At 44.0% G+C, this 16884-nt stretch overlaps 1 long non-coding RNA gene across 1 annotated transcript in view; it reads right to left on the reverse strand.

Annotated features, from left to right (window-relative positions):
- The window catches only part of LOC103170005, a 164837-nt gene that overhangs the window by 71625 nt on the left and 76328 nt on the right, over positions 1 to 16884 (reverse strand). The window contains exon 2 of the long non-coding RNA XR_485911.3: positions 16719 to 16780. This is a non-coding gene — a long non-coding RNA (uncharacterized LOC103170005). The remainder of the gene's footprint in view (positions 1 to 16718; positions 16781 to 16884) is intronic.

Genomic DNA, 16884 nt, shown 5'->3' on the forward strand with positions numbered 1-16884 from the left:
GTGGACAGAACACAGGCCTGGGAGTCAGAAGGACCTCTGCTCTGTCCAACCAAAGCAATCCTTTCCCAAGCCCCAAACTTAAGAAGCAGCGTGGCTCAGTGGAAAGAGCCCAGGCTTGGGAGTCAGAGGTCATGGGTTCGAATGCCAGCTCTGCCACGTGTCAGCTGTGTGACTGTGGGCAAGTCACTTAACTTCTCTGTGCCTCAGTTACCTCATCTGTAAAATGGGGATTAAGATTGTGAGCCTCACGTGGGACAACCTGATTACCCTGTATCTACCCCAGCGCTTAGAACAGTGCTCTGCACATAGTAAGCACTTAAATACCAACATTATTATTATTCTAATCCCAGCTCTAACACTTTGCTGTGTGACCTCAGGCAAGTCACTTAACTTCTCTGTACCTCAGTTACCTCATTTGTAAAGTGGGGTTAGGATTATGAGCTCCATGTGGAACGTTACTATCACTACTAAATGGACTGTGTCTAAGGTGATTTGCTTCTATCTTCCCCAGAGTTTAGAATAGTGCCTGGAACATGGTAAGTCCTTAAATACCATAAAAAAAACCACGGAGCCTTGCCGTCTCCCCAGAGACCCACGTCATCATATTAAGCCATACTGAGTGATGACATGGTTTCACACTAGGGGACCTCACAATATGGACCGGGCCACAAGGTCATGGGCTGGCTAATTTGGCTCTGGGCCCAACTGACCTGAAAAAATTTCACCACTGGAGGTTCTAGAAAAGAAGGGAAACATGTACCGAATGAGTCTAATGTGGTTTCTTGCCGGAGCCCATCAACTTTCAGCTGGTCCCGTGGGAGTGGGGCCCGGCACAAACCAGACGCTCCTTGTTTCCAAGAGCTGCCCAACCGGACGGCCTTCCAGTCGTTCCCTGGGTTAGGACCCCTGCCAAGGGGTAGGGACAGTGTCTAATTCCCACCTGTATACTCTTTCCCAGTGCCATAGCACCATGCTCTGCACACAGTAAATGCTTATTACTCCTGCTACGACTTCATCTCTCACTAGTTAGCAAGCATTTCCCCTGTTACTTTCCACAGTAGCCCAATAAGGGGGGTCAGAATGATCTTCTCCCTTTTAGACATGGGCAAATTGAGGCTCAGTCTGGTGAAGACAGTTGTAAGAAAGTTGGAGGCATGTCCTTGGATTTGAGGCAGTGTCGTTTAAAGGAATCAAGAAGTCTTTCAAAATAATTGAAAAGCATGTAGCCTAGTAGCAAGACCACAGGCCTGAGAGCCAGAGGCCCTAGGTTCTAATCCTGGCTCTGCTCCTTGTCTGCTGAGTGACCTTGGGCAAGTCACTCAACCTCTCTGGGCCACAGTTCCCTCATCTACAAAATGGGAATTCAATGCCTGTGCTCCCTCTTACTCAGACTAATTCCCATGTATATACTTCATGTAGGACCTGCCCTAGTGCTTAGTAGTGTTCGGCACATAGTAGGCTTTTAAATACTGCAATTACTATTATCAGTTTTCATGGCTTCTGCTCCAATTTTCTTAGTTACTAGGGTCTTTCATACCTATGCCTGTCATTGGCAGATTTAAAGTGGACAAAGCCTTCCCGGGAATAAAGCCAGAAGACAATTCTTTCAGCCTGAACATCGACCTGGCTGTCTAAGGTAGAGTTGGGAAGCTGCTTGAAGCTCTGTGGAAGATCCCATCCTTAGCATCATTTGAGACCTGCCATCTTCAAAGTGCCCCTGCAGTGGTTTCAGATACAATTTGCTGCTTTCCCAATGAGTCATTTCCCAGTGAGTAAAACCTTGGGTGGCAGAAGCTTCGAGCAACAGCTCGGCCCAGTCTAGTGGTCTTCGGTCCCCCCCATCCGAGCCCTCCCCTCTTCGTCCCCCCATCCCACTTAATGATCACCGGCTGACCGAGAGATGATTCATTACCTTCCTTTTGATCACATCTCAGCCCAACTCAGTCTCTTCGTTGGCTTGATGAGATCTCTCCCAGGTCCACAAAAGAAAATAGTCCAATCTCTTGTGAAATTTGGACTTGTTAGGTTGCAATTACGTCTGCACCGGTTGCTGTGGCAACAGGGATAGGTGCCTGAGCAGGAATGTTTCTTTCTGGTTTTGTGTTTGTGTGTGTTTGCTCAGGCACTGTGCGTGCGTGTCATATTCGTGCGTGCGTACACAGGCGTGGTGAGAGGGGAGGGGGGAGAACACGTCCTCACCGGCTGATGGAATGAGTTAATTCATTACTGACTGAAAGGCCAGCTGTGAATGACACTTGACTTTGGCTGATACCTCAGGATCAGAGTGGGAGGAGATAGGGGAAAGGGGTTATTTTCTGAAGAGAGATCAGTTTGGCCCTCTGAATCAAAGAACAGACAGAGAGATTTTTCCAGGGCAAATGCATGACAAGGCCAAGGGATGGCATCGGGTCCAGCTATAAAAAGAAAGAGGTCCCTGTTTCAAGAACATTGGGAGGCTCCCAGAGGAGCTGAGCTGAGTTCTTGCATCTGTTTTGGTCCTCACCTGTGTGGGCAGCGGTGCTGTCTATCAGACTGCTCAGCTGCAGGGAAAGGGCTGCTTTCTGCCACAAGGTAAGTGAGGAGTCACCACCTTTACAAAACACTTATGCTGAAGCACCCGGACCTTGGATCCTAATAGTAATAAAATCTTGACACTACAGAGTCCCTTTTTCCTCCCTCAAAGCACTTTCACGTCAATTAGCTAATGTTGTCCTCAATATCCCTATGAGGCAGGGAGAGGCTGGTTTTATTATCCCCATTTTACACAAGAAGAAACAAAGTGGTTATATTGAATTTCCTGAAGTCACCCAGCAGGCCCTCTAGACTGTAAGGTCCTTGTAGGCTGGCAATGTGTCTACCAGCTCTGTTAAACTGTACTCTTCCAAGCGCCTAGTACAGTGCTCTGCAGACAGTAAAAGGTCAATAAATACCACTGATTGATGGCTGCGACTAGACGCTGGGTCTCCTGACCCTCAGTCTTGAGCTTTTTCCACTAGAAGGTGCTGCTTCCTGTGAGTCCAGTGGGTGTGAGATTTGAAGATTCTCCCGGGGTATTTATTGGTTCCATTTTGTGTCTAGGAGCTTATTCCCATTTCCCTTCCTCCGTGCTGCACTCCCAACCACTTTACAGTTGAATGCATGAAATAGATGGTGACTGAAGCATTTTTTATGGTATTTGTTAAGCACTTACTGTGTGTCAAACACCATTCAAAGCGCTGAGGTAGGCACACGTTAATCAGATCAAACAGAGTCCCTGTCTTTCATAGGGCTCACTGTTTAAGTAAGAAGGAGAACAGATATTTAATCCCATTTCATAGTAGAGGAAACTGAGGCACAGAGAAATGACTTGCCCAAGGTCACACGGTAAGCAATTGGCAGAGCTGGGAATAGAACTCAGGCTCTCTGACTCCCAGGCCTCCCCTTCCCCCTACAGATCCTCTTCATCCCACTCATCAACTAAAGATTAATTTCCACTAGGCCACACATTCTCTGGTTCATCCAGTTACAGCGCCAACTGGACTAAAGCACCCAGGTTGGAGGAGACGAAGGAAAACTGTGCCCAGAGGAGCCATTCCTAACAACCTCCTGAGGAAAAAGGGGAAAATTGAGACATATAGACTGAACACATACAAACACACTCACACATCAATTTTCTACAAGTGAATCAATCACTTTGTGGTGTACTATGACAGATTTCTGATTTACCAGAGATAAGCCTGTCTTTCTTCCAACCATTTCCCATACCCCTAGCCCCAAAACTCACAACAGACACACCCACTTCACCCAGGCAGGTCTTGGGGCAAACTCCCCACCACTGCACAGAGGAAACCCAGTTCCCTCTCCTCTCTGGTTTTATCTATTGTTTTGTACAATCTGCACTTCTTCCTCCTGGTATGCAGCAACAACTATATATATCAGATATTAGGTATAAATATATGCACAAATATATAAATATGAACTTTGAATACTCTCACAATGAAAATCTCACCATCAAAAATTGCAGATTCTACATCCCATTCATCAACTAAAGATTAATTTTACTGAAAACAACTGATAATTTCTACCTCACTGCATCTTCTTTCCTCAATCTTTGAGGCAGGAAATATTTTGAGGGGAGTTCTGCCATATATGTTCATTTAGAAATCATCCCATTTTCAAGATATTTAAACTCTTTGGCTCGAAATATCCCATATATTAGGAGGGTTTCATTTCTAAGGTGCTTCTCAAGTTGCCGGTTCAGCACTAATGATGATGAATGGAGGAGAGGGCTCCTTAGTAGGGACAGTTTGAGCATAAATCCCGCTTAATGGGGTATGCGTTTGGCTGGGGCAGGATGGGAAAGTGGTGTTTAACCTGCCGTTAAACAGGTGTGAAATTCTACGCTCAGGATTTCAATACCGAACATTACCCAATAAAGATTAAAAGGAAGAAGTAAAGATGAAATGCACTATCATTTTCAATCTTGAATTATTATTCAGAGGGAAATTTTTATATGTTCAGTTACTCTAAAAAAAAAAAGGAAGAACTTTTTTCCTCTTATCTTAAATGGTAGCAGAAATTTCTACAGGAGGGATGTAAGATAAATAAGGAATCGCTTTCTGACTTTAAAAATTGTGTGGGTGGAAGAAGGGGTTATTCCAGAATGTTTTGGAACTTTGTTCCCTGCGGTTTAAGAATAAAAAAACTCCCTAATTGGGACATTTCAGGGGCATTTGTAGGCATGGGGTGGGTTGGATGACACCATGAGGTCCTTTAACTCTGATTCTATTCCACCAGGTCATTCTGAATAAGTATCTGCTCTTTTATGACCTTTTGTGCCTCAAACTAATTCACTTCTGGATGTACCCAAATTCCTCAGTAAGGGGGGTAATGGACTCAACACCCATACCCATTGCCCTCTCTTTTTTGTCATTTCCCTTAAAAATCTTCCCTATTGGCTTCCCAATCCACTTATTATTATTATTATTATGGTATTTGCTAAGCGCTTACTACGTGCCAGACACTGTACTGAGCGCTGGGGTGGGTACAAGCAAATCGGGTTGGAGACAGTCCCTGCCCCACATGGGGCTCACAGATTTTTTTTTACAGATGAGGTAACTGAGACACAGAGAAGGGAAGTGACTTGCCCAAGGTCACACAGCAGGCAAGTGGCAAAACGGATTAGAACCCATGACCTTCTGACTCCCAGGCCCATGTTTCATCCACTAAGTTGGGCTGCTTCTCTAATTTATGTTCACCTCTAACAAATACCCTTTCAAGTAGCAATAACCACCCCGTTTGGTCCCAGGACAAAGGGGCTTGGAATGTTTGTCGCCATTGTGGCCTCGCCTACACCACAACATCATTAATGCCTGCAGACTGTAAGCTCTTTGTGGGTAGGATTCGCATCTACCCACTTGTTTTTTCCCAAGTGCCCAGTGCTCTGCACACAGTAAAAACCACTGAATGATTGACTGAAGTTATAAAAAACTTCATATAAAATCCACGAGGTGGTTTTCTGATCAGTCCACCGGGATAGGTGTTTGAGCATCTGTGATGAGCTCTAGCACTTCGCACAAAGGGATTAAACCTTCTTGCTCTGGACTATCACTATGCTTAGAACCAGCAACCATCTGGGACCACCCTGACCTCGTCCCCCTTAAGAAGTGGAAGCATCCTGTGAGGTTTTATCTGCTTGATGAAGCAACAGGGTCATCATGGGCCCTAAGAACTGGGAAATCCTGCAGTTGGGACAATCCAAGAGAGCTAGAGCAATTCTGGGCCCTCCAATACACTGCTTTGATCACTACCCTGAGACTTCTCAGCAATGGCTTGGTGCCGCTTGGAATGATTCCTTTTCTCCTTCCACGGCTGGAGCCGGGCCTTGTGGTCTGTATCTCAGGGGCTCCCAGCGGCTCAGGGGAACAAAGCAAGAGATAGAAAGCAAAGGGAAACTAGGATAAAAGGTCTGAAAACCAGACTCTGAAGGCACAGATAAGGCAATAATCAAGGCGAAGGGAAAAATCTCAGACCTGCAAAGAAACTCAAGAGGTGAGAGCACCCAGTACAGTGTTATGCTTCTCTCGACTTCTCCTCACACACCCCCTAAGGATGTTCAATAGATACTTGTCACAAATGGGCTCAAACAGGTGAAGAGAGCTTTCCAGAGGAGGAGGTATTTAATGGCTGCAAGCACAGATGGAAAGAACTGCTCTGCTTGAGATCAGGAAATGGCGGAAAATAGGAAAGCAGGGTGAAGCATGTAGTCAAGGGAAGGAAAAGAGAAAGGCAGAGAAACTGCAAGAGAAATTTGAACTTCGGGAAAAACCTGAAAGAAACTCAAAGATGGAGTTGTTGCACCTTCTGCTTATTGTAGTGTCACAGCTGCTCTGTTTCCAGAATACACACACGCAAACTAGAGCCACCTGCCCCTGCCAAACCCAGTTTAATCTATTTACCAGGAAATGTGCATCTTGGGCCAGGGCAGCCGCAGGTCAAATGCCGTTTTCTTCCTCCTCCTCCCCCCTGAGTTTTGTCTGCCCTCCAAGTGAAAAGCAATGGAAAGTTTCTGAGGCTGAGAAGTCTGCCTTCTCGCCCGTGGTTTCTTTTACCTACTGGCATGTGTAGGAGTTCTAGGACCGCTCTCTTATTTACGAAGAAAAGACTGTAATCGCTGAGGTCTCTGGCAGGATCAACGAGCCTCCAGAGAGTGGGACCGGTGATCTGTTGACCCACTGGTATCCGTCCCAGAAGACAGCTCTACATCTTCAGAAAATAGCCCACTGGCCTCGAGAGAAGGCCGATCTTCAAAATAAATTAATCAATCAATTGTATTCATTGAGCGTTTACTGTGTGCAGAGCTTTGTACTAAGTGCTTGGGAAAGTACAATACAACAATAAACAGTGACATTCCCCACCCAAAACAAACTCACAGTCTCTTAGAGTTAGTTCACAACAGAGCCGTAAGTTTTCTATAGCCCAGTTGGATTGAAATTTTCTAGAAGCAGTGGCTCCTCTGCCTTTCAGTGGGATTGGCTATGACTCAGGAACAGCTGTCCTTGTGTCAGGTGGGCACTTTGGAAGCTGCAGGTGCTAAGGGGAAAGAGGGGAAACAGTAGGTTCCTGGAAATTCTTATTTGTTCCTGACCTGGGTTTCCTATTCTATGCCCTCCAAGGTCCCATAGCACTGAAGTAAATATCCATTTAAACCCACTGAGGTTGGGATTCTTGGCTTCCTTGCTCCCCACATGATCTCTCAGTCCGAAGGTAAAATAAGATAAGAAGGTAAGGCAACTCACGCTCCTCTGCTATACACAATGCCTAGCCTCAATGGAACTGGTGAAGAAGAAAATTAAGGATGCCCCAGGCAAAGTTACCGACAGAGAAAGTAGGAAGCACCAAAGTCTCATCTTAACGTTCTTCAGACACTCCCCCAACTCTCATTTCAGAAATCCCACTCAGTTGTCCTGGGTCTCTTCCTTCCACTCTTCACAGAAACTCCTGCCTCCCTCATCTCCGGCACCACTCCCTTGTCACAAGATCTGGTGACCTCGTAATTAAAACTATGAAGACAATCGATCGGGAGCCGCTCTTAACTGCTCGCTTATTGGATCGCGTTGAAGGATTTTACCGGATTTACTGCGCCACAGCATAAGTGTGCAAATCCATCATGGAGGCTCTCCTTGCTCTATGGGTCAGATTGACCCCAACCCTGACTTTTCACATCCTCCCAAGTCAGCTTTCTTCTCTGGGTGAGGGTGTGGTTTTGGAAGGGTAGTACAAGGCAAAAATAGCCCCCCAAATTCTAAAAGGTCACAATGTTGACTTAATGAGTACTACATGGGAAATGGTGAAGTCCCCAGGAAGAGAAGACAACTGACAGAAAATGGGCATGTTTCCCAGCTACACATCTGCATGGGCATCAGACTTTTATTTGTGCATGGCCATATTTTCCTGTTTGGGTTTCATTTAGCCTCCAGGAACATATCTATTCATTCCCTCTAGCCTGAATCAAAATAAGTCTTAATATTACCTTGAGTTATGAATTTTTTTTTTAATGACTACTGCCAGATACAAGGCTTGGTATGTTACAGATCCTGGGTGTGGGTCCGTGCCGACAGATAAACAGTCGGCTCCGACAGTCGGGTAACTGTCAGGAGTGCTTTTCCCAGGCCTGCTGCAGCAGCAAAGCTGGCCCAAGCTCTCAATTTCCTTCTGAAAGGTGGTAGTTTAAATGGGAATAAGATACCAGGTACCTGCCAAGTTCAACACAGCACCGAGACAAACACAGCTCTGTCTGGGAGAGGCCCCCAAATCCCTGAGGCTATGCAAAGGCCAGTTCAACGACTGAACAACATGGAGAAAGGAGGTGGTTTAGCTCCAAAGGAAAGCAGCCAGCTCATATGCTGCAATGAATTTACTCTGCAAAGGACAGAGAGCAGGGAGAAGGGTGACTGGAAGGACAAGGAGAAATGGGAAATGATGAGCTGAGAATGGAATTTGTTCTGCTTTAAATCTGCTCACCTCCAGTTGACAGTCATCTTTGAGCCCCAAAAGTTTTACTTTACCCTAAATTCATTGAAAAAAAAAACTTTATCCTTTTTTCTTTTTACTTCAGGGACTAACTTCCAGGAACTGGACTTAGCTTGGGAAGGGTGAAAGGCAACTTTCTCTGGTCTCCCAACATTTATGCATCAGCATTTAAGGACCTATTGTAGGCAAAGCCCAGTATTATGCATTGGGAGGACAAAGAAAAAAGAAAAGAGGACTTTTTTGCCCCTGAGGCAACTCCACTACAAAATAAAGGAGGTGTACAAATCAATATATATCTTGAAATTAACACAAGTGAATAATAATAATGAGTGGTATTGAGGTCTTTATTACATGCCAAGCACTGGAGATAATCAGGTCCCACATGGGGTCCACCTTCTAAATAGGAGGAAGAACAGGTATTGAATCCCCATATTGCAGATTAGAGAACTGAAACACAGAGAAGTTAAGTTACTTGTCCAAGGTCTTACAAATGGGAAGTGGCAGACTCATGATTAGAACCCAGCTCCTGACACCGAGGCTCATGTTTTCTCCATTAGGCCATGTTGCTTCCCAATAAACAAGTTCATAACAAATAAGTGAATCAGTCAATCAGTGGTATTTCTTGAGTGCTTACTATGTGCAGAGCACTATATACTAAGGGATTGGGAGACAACAATACACAGAATTAAGCTGAGGTGCCCAGAGATACGGATGACTGGAAAGATAGGATTAAGCAAGCACTGTAAGGGAGGTGGATATTTAGAACGGCTTTTGAATTATAGAGGGACACCCCTCCCCAAGATGAAAAGGGAGGGCATTCCAGCAAGAGGAAGGGGTGTGAGCAATGGCTAGGAAGATGCCTCAGTCAAGAGGGAGGGGAGGACAAGCAAAGAGCATGCTCTAGTCCTAAAATTTTATTAAGAGATGAAAGCAGATAGATAAGAGGGAGCCGGCAGATGGAAAGTCATGAAGCTGACGGGCAGGAGCTTTGACTTTATCCGAGGAAGCAATAAAAAGAAGTTGGAGATTTTGGAGGAGGGAGGTAATGTGCTCCAAAAGACCTCTTAGAAAGATGAAATGAGGTAGCAGTGTGTAGAATAGAAGGTCAAATGGGAGGCAAGAGAAGAGACACCTGTAAAGAGACAGTAGTCCAGCAAGGAAGTGAGGAGACATGTAACCCAGTGGAGATTTTAAAGGCAAAAAAGAGGATACATGATATATTAAAAATTAATACTCTGTCAGATTTAGAGAAAGATTTAAAGTGGAAGATAAATTCATTCATTCAATTCAATCATATTTACTAAGTACTTACTGTGTGTAGAGTACTGTAGTAAGCACTTGGGAGAATACAATACAATAATAAACACATTCCCTGCCCACAGTGAGCTTACAGTCTAGAGGTGGGGAGACGGACATTAATATAAATGTAAAATGCATAAATTACAAATGAGTGCCGTGGGACTCGGAGGCAGGGAGAGAACAATGGGAACAAGTAAGGGCAATGCGGAAGAGAGTGGGAGAAGAGGAAAGAGGGGTTTAGTCAGCAAAGGCCTCTCAGATGAGATGTGCCTTCAATAAGGCTTTGAAGGACGGGAGAGTAATTGTCAGATTTGAGGAGGCAAGGTGAGGGATCGGCGGCAAGATAGATGAGATTGAGGCACAGTGCAAAGTCTGGCATTAGCGGGTTGAAGTGTGCAGGTTGGGTTGCAGTAGGAGAGTAATGAGGTGAAGTAGGAAGGGGTAAGGAGATTGAGGGCTTTAAAGGCAATGGTAAGGAGTTTTTGTTTGATGCAGTGGTGGAAGGGCAACTATTGGAGTAAATAGGAAAGTAAATGAGAAAGTACATGAGAAAGAAGAGTCAGAGATGACACCAATATGGGGACAGGAAAGATGATGGTGGTGGTGGTGACTAATTACACATTAGATAGGTGGCAGAGCCAGGATTAAAACTCAGACGCTTCTGACTTCCAGGCCCTTGCTCTATCCTCTCAGCCACGTTGCCTGAGGTGGATTTAGAAGGGAGGAGGGAAGATGAAAGGTTTGGTAATCCACGAAGTAGATAATCAATTCCTAAAGAATCCAAGTTAACTGTATGAATATATATATTTTCAATAAATAAGGAGTTATAGACATCATTCTCCTAAGGAGAATTCTGATAGGGTAAGTGTTTTTGGAAGCTTTCCTGGGTGTTTGCTTTCTTTGTGCCAAGATGGAGGACTATTATCTTTTCTCTACAGGAGGCCACAAAATGCCAAAGGCCTCCAGAGAGCTCAGTGATGTCATCTAGAGTGCTAGAACCTTAGGTGGGCAGTCTTTCCACCCACAGCAGCCTAGACACAATTCCTCTTCTGGCTAACAATAATTGTGGTATTTCTTAAGTGCTTTATGAGCCACATACTGTACTTACCCTGGGGTAAGTACAAGATAAGTAGGTAGGAAACAGTCCCTATTCAATAGAGAACTCACAATCTAAGAAGGAGGGAGAACACGTATTGAATCCCCCAATTTACAGGTTAGGAAACTGAGGCCCAGAGGTGTTAAGGGCACAATGGTAGCGGTCAAGTAACAGACAAGTAGCAGAGCCAGAATTAATAATAATAATAATGTTGGTATTTGTTAAGCGCTTACTATGTGCAGAGCACTGTTCTAAGCGCTGGGGTAGACACAGGGGAATCAGGTTGTCCGACGTGGGGCTCACAGTCTTAATCCCCATTTTACAGATGAGGTAACTGGGGCACAGAGAAGTTAAGTGACTTGCCCACAGTCACACAGCTGACAAGTGGCAGAGCTGGGATTTGAACTCATGACCTCTGACTCCAAAGCCCGTGCTCTTTCGACTGTGCCACACTGCTTACCCAGGTCCTCTGATTCCCAAGCTCATACTTTTCCACTAGGCCATACTGCTCTAGTCAAGCAGATTTTAGCTTAATACCACACAAGAATGGATAGAGCTGGACTCATCTATGTAGGAATGTGTTAAGTCACTGCCCAACTCCCATCATCAACTAATCATATTTATTAAGCGCTTTCTGCATGCAGAGCACAGTACTAAGTGCTTGGGAGAGTACACTGCAACAGAGTTGTCAGGTGTATTCCTTTCCCACAAGAAACTTACAGAGAGATCTTGCCTTAACTCAAGGCACTGGGTTTTCTTATTCTGTAGTTTCTGCTGAGGCCAAATATCTCCTTACTGGCTTCACTGCACAACAGATTAGACATTCAGTTCATGATTATTCTTGTTTTCTAATCTAGAGTGCAGATTACATGATAATTACTTCTGGACCTGCTAGGACTAATTAACAAATAATCAGCAGACTCAAAATCTTTTGGGCTTATATGCTCAGTGCATGTCCATTGTAAATTAAAGCATTACTATCCTCCTTCTGTGAGCAGTGGTGACCACATTCTGAAACATGCAAACTCAAAGGTAAATATTTCCAAGTGAGAAAATACTCATCCAACAACTCAGTCTTTTGGGCCCATTTTATATGTTTCAATTTTTAAAAAAATGCACAAGGAGGAAAATAATAGGCTTCTGAAATTGCTAGTACACATTCACTACTACCCTTGCTTCTTTAATTCATTGCAAGCAGAGGCTACCATGATCTTACTCTCCTGTAACTACTTTAAAATAAAATACAGATTTAAAAATATGTGTGGAGAAAGCCAGTCCCTTTTTTCCTCTGGTTTTGAAAACTATTCTCTGTGATCAATAAGCTGCAATAATAAATTCCATCATAAAATGAAATGTAGATTGCAGATTGGAGAAGCCGAATCAATAGATTGACATTAGCAAGGTTTCTTTCTCCCAGTTCTACTTGTTTTCACAAAGTTGTTACTGCCCCTACTAACCCCTTCTGGACTTTTGCCCCCATGAGTCATAGCTTTGATTTTCTGGGATGCTAATAACCCAGTGTCAACAAAGGACTCTTTTTGCACACATCTCTGTGCTGAATATATATGTAGGAAAGTTACGGTTTACAAAAATCTCTAAAAATATGGACCCCAGCTTTTTTAGGATCTCCTCATTATAAGCCATCCAGTCTTTAAAACACTTTTTTGGGCCAAGAGACTGATAATCCAAGTCAGTGGCTGACTACGCATCTCCATTCACTGGGTGAATAAATTCAGAATCGGGGCATGGATTATTTACTCGGCCTCACCACCCCCCTCCAAATGTCCACTTAATGAATTGCCACTTGCAGGAGTCTAGGATCTACCAATTAGTTCTGCAGGGGCAATTTGAGGACTGTCCAAGAAGATCTTTACTGAGGTCCACTGGCCGGGGGAAAGCATTCCAAATCAAATCTCCTCCCTAGGTTTGACTCTTCCAGGAAAAAGAGTGGGATTGAATCCCGAGAGCAGGAGTAGAAGAGTCATCCTTAGTTCATCTAAATTGTCAGAATTATCATCATCAAACAAATGTGAGAAATAAATCATCAACAAATATTTACTAAGCACCTGAAGCCTTCATAACACCAAGGCAATAAGGGGCCAGAGATACCAAATTTCATTATGAGAGTAGAGACAGAGCGGTCAGTGATTTTAGGGAAGTTAAGGTTTGGAAGGGGACAGACTTCAAAGAGCTAGTGGGCCTGAAGCCCACCATTTTGAGTCTTTTCATGCCTGATTGGAAATTTATGGGTCTTGTCAGAGACCTGGCATGAGCAAAAGCTTGAGGTTCCTATCATAAAACTGGGGATGCCATCAACCTTATTAACTTGTGGCATGGGGATCTACACTCTAAAGAAAGAATAGACCTGGTCCCTGCCATCGAGAGGCTTTCAGTCTGAAAGATGGGGTCAGTTTAGATGCCCTTATAATACTGAACTGCAATCCACAGCTTCGATGGCGAGCTCCTTGTGGGACAGGGACTATGTCTGAATTGTTTATCTACCTTAGAGCTTAGCATAGTGCTATTTATATAGTATGTATAATAAATGCCACTGTCATTACTATTGCCTCATTGTAATAGATTTGATATGTCAATTTCCAGGGTGAGTCTATTCAGGCTGGTGAAAGATGCCTCATGAAAATGGAATGTTGGATGCACGTTGTTTTGGACAGGCCTTTCCTCATTGAAGTGACGGCTATCGGAGGCGGAGAGGGAGGAGGCAGGGAGGATGGGGGGAGAAGGGACGTGTAGTTTTACAGTCGGATAGTTGCAAAGTACAGTCCTTCCCAGTCTGCCCAGAAGTAAAGGTGACTATTGCCCATCTGAGGACATTGCATTGGGTCCTGAAATGGCTGTTTTTGCCAGCAAATTCCCAGCTTGTACCGCCTACCTTTTTCCTGCACTAGTTGGTCTAGTTCTGCAGAGGTCGACTGTATTTTTGTTGTTGCTCTTGTTTTTCCGGGTTTTGTCTTTCATTTCTTGTTTTTGCAAGAAAGCAGAATAGTCTCCCCTGGTCCTTACTAAGTCTCTCTGAGTATCACACTTAAAGAGAGCTCATGAAATGTGCGAGGGCTCATTGGAGTCTGCTGCTGTGGAGGTCTCAGATATTTTGCTCTGTGACCATAGGCTGCCCCAGTCCCTCCTACCAGCCAGCTCACAAATGTATGGCACTGGGATTGAGCAAGTGAGTATCGATGGCTCAGTGCCAACCAACACCACTACTGCAAGAACAACTCACTGGGCCACTGATGTAAGGGGCAGGGGGAAATAATGGGTGGACTTAACCAAGGAACACTCCATATATAGTTTTCCTTTTCATTCAAAGATGATGTCATGGATATTGAACTTTTCCCATGAGAGTGGATGTAGCCGGAAAAATCACACCAGACTGTAGTTGATAGTCCTTTTGTCACTGCACTCAATGATTGTCTTTTGCTGTCCCACTGAATTGGCTACTTGGATTGTCTGGAAATAGTTTCAATTTTTTTCTTAATATCATGCTCTTCCCAGAACTTCTGCTCAATAAAACACTCCTTTGCCACCCACCAAGTCTGTCACTATTATCTCCCAAGAGGAGGTTTCTGTGCCAAATTGCTTAAATTTGGGTTTCAATGGGTCTTTGAAGCATTTCTTTTGTTCTCTCTGGTTTTGGTTTCATGTCAGCAACATCTTTTTCGAAAGGAAGGAAGATGCTGCTATATGGTAGCTCCACTTCAGCTCACTCTATCAATCAACAATATTTATTGAGCACCAACTGTGTAAGGAACACTCAACTAAGCACTTGGGTGGGTCAAAATGTTAAAGGCATGATCCCTATCCTCAAAGAAAGAATATCCAAGTTGTTTGGATATTCTGTAACAAATAGCCTGGCTTCTGGGGTGGGTTGCAGATGGGTTGCCTACAGGCCTGAATTGGATTGTTGTTAAGGAATCCCAGCGTCCCATTTGATGTTTAATATAACTCATTGGTAACCCTCAAGCAACTACTCTCAAGAACTGCCATGATCAATCAATAGTATTTGAATATTTATGGTGTGTTGAGCACTGTATTGAGTGTTGGGGAGAGAATCCCATCGTCGGTAGACGTGTTCCTTGCCCACAGGGATCTTACAATCTAAAAGGGGGAGCCAGACATTAGTAGCTGGGGCTGCTAGCTAGTTTGGATTCTTCTGTGAATCCACAGCATTGAAGCAATTCTGGCTTCCGCTCTATTCAGACAATTAGACAATTAGGGCCAATGGAGGCTTCAGCTGAGCAGATGCTCCACCACCAAAATTGGGCTAAAAATGTCTCTTAAGGAGACCTGGGGCTAGGCAGTCAATAAGTATGATGGCTTAATTGATACTGGGTGATGGCTTAGAGGAAACAGCACAGGCTTGGGAGTCAGAGGATGTGAGTTCTAACCCCAGCTCTACCACCTGTCTGCTGTGTGACCTTGGGCAAGCCACTTAACTTCTCTGTGCCTCAGTTACCTCATTTGTAACGCAAAGATTGTGAGTGTCATGTGGGACAACCTGATTACCTTGTATCTACCCCAGCGCTTAGAAGAGTGCTTGGCAAATAGTAAGCGCTTAACAAATACTATAATAATAATTATTATTATATTAGGTTCTGTTCTTTGGACAGAGGGTGCATCCCAGGACAAGGGCCAACAGGACAATAACAAGGTGCCAAGGTACAATAACCAGACAATGAGAAACAAGATACAGAAGAGCAGCGTCAGCTAACCAAGCCAACAATTCTTTCTGTATAAACAGGAAGCAAAGAGCAGCACTAGTGTAATTCCTAGACTCGTGAGAGTAGATGTTCTATCTGACCAGTGAAGGGAGGGTGCTGTTGTCCTGTTCCAACAGGATTAGAGATTCTTTGTTCTGCACTTTAATTTAGCACTGGGATCCAAGAAAGGCCTCAGCTCAGAAGCTGGGCTACTAGTTGACCCTTTAGGAGAATTTCCATTCTATCCAAATGACCTTACTGAAACCATGCCATCATGGGCCCTTTGAGCTAGGTAGGGCTCCCTTTGCTGGCTGGTTATTATCTTAAATATATAAGAATGTACTCTTTAAAAAGAAAACCCTGTTTTTTTAAACCTTTGAAAACACCAAAGTGATAAGTTGGTAAATTTGGTTCCAATTTTGAGAACTTAAGAGACATCCCATCGGATCAGACCAGTGATCAGTCCAGCCCAGTATTCCTCCTTTTGGTGGTGACACCACAAGCTAATGAAGCGTATGGCTGCCCTCCTGGTCATCCAACCTCAGAGATAAACCATCTAACTACTGATTTTTCCCTCCAAAAAACCATTTTGAGCTCTTGAATTTGAATGTCACTAACTGCCTATTGATATTTTCAGCCTCCACAACTTTCTGTGGTAAATTCTATAAGATTACCGCTCAGTGTGGGAAGGAGCTGATACTTTACTTTGTTTTGTACCTACTACCTTCAAGGCTCAGCGTATATCCCTTTAGCTTGATGTTGTGAGATCTGATGAATAACTCCACTTTCATTCTGGTCACATTCTCCGTGATGTAAACTTTAGTCATAACCCCCATCAGTTGTCAACTTTATGAATTGAAGAGTCTTAATCTTTACAGTCTATCCTGCACAGCTTCTCTTCTTCCCTGGTCACCCCGGTTGCCTTTCCCTATATTTTCTCCAGCTCTACAAACATCTTTCCAAAGTGGAGGAAGCCAGAGCTGCATGGAGAATTCCAGTGGAGAGGGAGAAGAGTGTGGAGGTGTACATCGTGGTTTTATAAAACTGGCAAAACTATTATTTTTGTTTTCTAAACCAAAAAGGAATAAAATATGTACCTTTCTAATCAGTCCGGGCAGTTCTTTTTTAACAGGTTCAGAAACTGAGGAATTTCAGATTCCTGCAAGGAAACAAAGATACATGCTAAATCTCTTGCATTTTATGACACCACAGACAAATCTTTAGCCACTTCTTCTAACTATCCCCCTCTCAGTCCAGGAAGAA

The sequence above is a fragment of the Ornithorhynchus anatinus genome, chromosome 8 (assembly GCF_004115215.2).
Source record: "Ornithorhynchus anatinus isolate Pmale09 chromosome 8, mOrnAna1.pri.v4, whole genome shotgun sequence".
NCBI classification, from domain to species: Eukaryota; Metazoa; Chordata; class Mammalia; order Monotremata; family Ornithorhynchidae; genus Ornithorhynchus; species Ornithorhynchus anatinus.